Here is a 2500-nt window from a genome sequence, read left to right on the forward strand (position 1 = left end):
ATGCGAACCGCATGCAACTTCCAGAGGCATTTGCAGCAGAAATGCATGTGCAGTCAAAAAAAAATTGATATTTTTCACGGATAGACCCCGTGAAACGCTAGAAATTGGCGGGGATGTGTCTCTTGTGGCTCACGGGGCTGTTCGGGTTGCACAGAAATCCCTGGGAATGGGAAAACGGGTCATTTTCGTGTTGCCACATTGCGTACGAACCGCATGAAACTTCCAGAGGCATTTGCAGCAGGAATGCATGTGCACTCAAAAACTTCTATATGTTTCACGGATAGACCCCGTGAAACGCTAGAAATTGGCGGGGATGTGTCTCTTGTGGCTCACGGGGCTGTTAGGGTGGCACAGAACTCCCTCGGAATGGGAAAAGGGGTCATTTTCGTGTTGCCACATTGCATAGGAACGCCATGAAACTTCCAGAGGCATTTGCAGCAGAAAGGCACGTGCACTCAAAAATTTTAATATTTTTCACGCATAGACCCCGTCAAACGCTAGAAGTTGGCGGGGATGTCTCTCTTGTGGCTCACGGGGCTGTTAGGGTCGCACAGAAATGCCTCGGAATGGGAAAACGGGTCATTTTTGTGTGGCCACATTGCATAGGAACGGCATGAAACTTCCAGAGGCATTTGCAGCAGGAATGCATGTGCACTCAAAAACGTCTATATTTTTCACGGATAGACCCCGTGAAACGCTATAAATTGGCGGGGATGTCTCTCTTGTGGCTCACGGGCGCTGTTAGTTAGGGTCGCACAGAAATCCCTCGGAATGGGAAAAGGGGTCATTTTCGTGTTGCCACATTGCGTACGAACGGCATGAAACTTCCAGAGGCATCTGCAGCAGAAATGCATGTGCACTCAAAAACGTCTATATTTTTCACGGATAGACCCCGTGAAACGCTAGAAATTGGCGGGGATGTGTCTCTTGTGGCTCACGGGGCTGTTAGGGTCGCACAGAAATCCCTCGGAATGGGAAAACGGGTCATTTTCGTGTTGCCACAATTGGCATACGAACGGCATGAAACTTCCAGAGGCATTTGCAGCAGAAATGCATGTGCACTCAAAAACGTGAATATTTTTTCACGGATAGACCCCGTCAAACGCTCGAATTTGGCAGGGATGTTTCTCTTGTGGGTCACGGGGCTGTTCGGCTCGCACAGAACTCCCTTGGTCCACCTGATTCGTGCATACAGGCAGCAACTAAAACTCTGTAAACCTGCTGTGAGGACATCTAAACAGTGGACCAGTGAGGCTGTGGAAGATTTGCGGGCGTGCTTAGACTGTACTGACTGGGATATGTTCACGACTGCTACCAATAGTCTGGATGAACTCACAGAGGCTGTGTACATCAGCTTCTGTGAGGACTGCTGTATCCCAACACGTACCAGGGTGAACTTTAACAACAACAAGCCCTGGTTCTCAGCAAAGCTCAAAAGGTTGAGGTTGGAGAAGGAGGAAGCGTTTAGGAGTGGGGATAGAGACAGATTCAAGGAGTCGAAGAACAGGTTTAGCAAAGCGGTGAGAGAGGCTAAACGACTGTACTCAGAGACACTAAAACACCAGTTCTCTACTAACGACGCTGCTTCTGTCTGCCAAAGGGCTCAGGCACATCACCAACTACAAACCCAGAGCGCCCCACACCACTAACGACTCCCGCCTAGCCAACGACCTGAACGAGTTCTACCGTAGATTTGAAAGACAATTGGACTGTCCTGAACCACCCCTTCCCACCCAAGAGGCCCCATCCCCCACCCATACTACAGAAACGACTCTCTCCTTTCAGGAGGGAGAAGTTAATGGGCTTTTCAAGAGGCAGAATCCACGCAAAGCAGCCGGGCCGGACTCTGTCTCTCCAGCCACCCTCAGGCACTGCGCTGACCAGCTGTCTCCGGTGTTCACCAACATCTTTAACACCTCCCTGGAGACATGCCATGTACCAGCCTGTCTCAAGTCCTCCACCATCATCGCTGTGCCCAAAAAGCTAAGGCCAACAGGACTAAATGATTACAGACCGGTCGCCCTTACATCTGTGGTAATGAAGTCTTTTGAGCGCCTGCTCCTGGCACACCTCAAAGCCATCACAGACCCTCTCCTGGACCCCCTTCAGTTTGCCTACAGAGCCAACAGGTCTGTGGACGACGCAGTTAACATGGCCCTCCACTTCACCCTACAGCATGTGGACGCCCCAGCATCCTACGCCAGGATCCTGTTTGTGGACTTCAGCTCTGCCTTCAACACCATCATCCCTGCCCTGCTTCAGGACAAGCTCTTCCAGCTGAACGTGCCCTACTCCACCTGCAGGTGGATCACAGACTTCCTCTCTGACAGGAAGCAGTGCGTTAAGCCGGGAACAGAAGTCTCTGACTCCAGGTCCATCAGCACGGGAACTCCTCAGGGCTGCGTCCTTTGCCCACTGCTCTTCTCCCTGTATACCAACAGCTGCGCCTCCAATCATCTGTCCGTCAAACTCTTGAAGTTTGTCGGACGACACCACCCTC

Source organism: Petromyzon marinus, unplaced genomic scaffold, assembly GCF_048934315.1.
Source record: "Petromyzon marinus isolate PM22_M1 ecotype Great Lakes invasive population unplaced genomic scaffold, UKy_Petmar_22M1.pri1.0 PM_G_Scaffold_52, whole genome shotgun sequence".
NCBI classification, from domain to species: domain Eukaryota; kingdom Metazoa; phylum Chordata; class Hyperoartia; order Petromyzontiformes; family Petromyzontidae; genus Petromyzon; species Petromyzon marinus.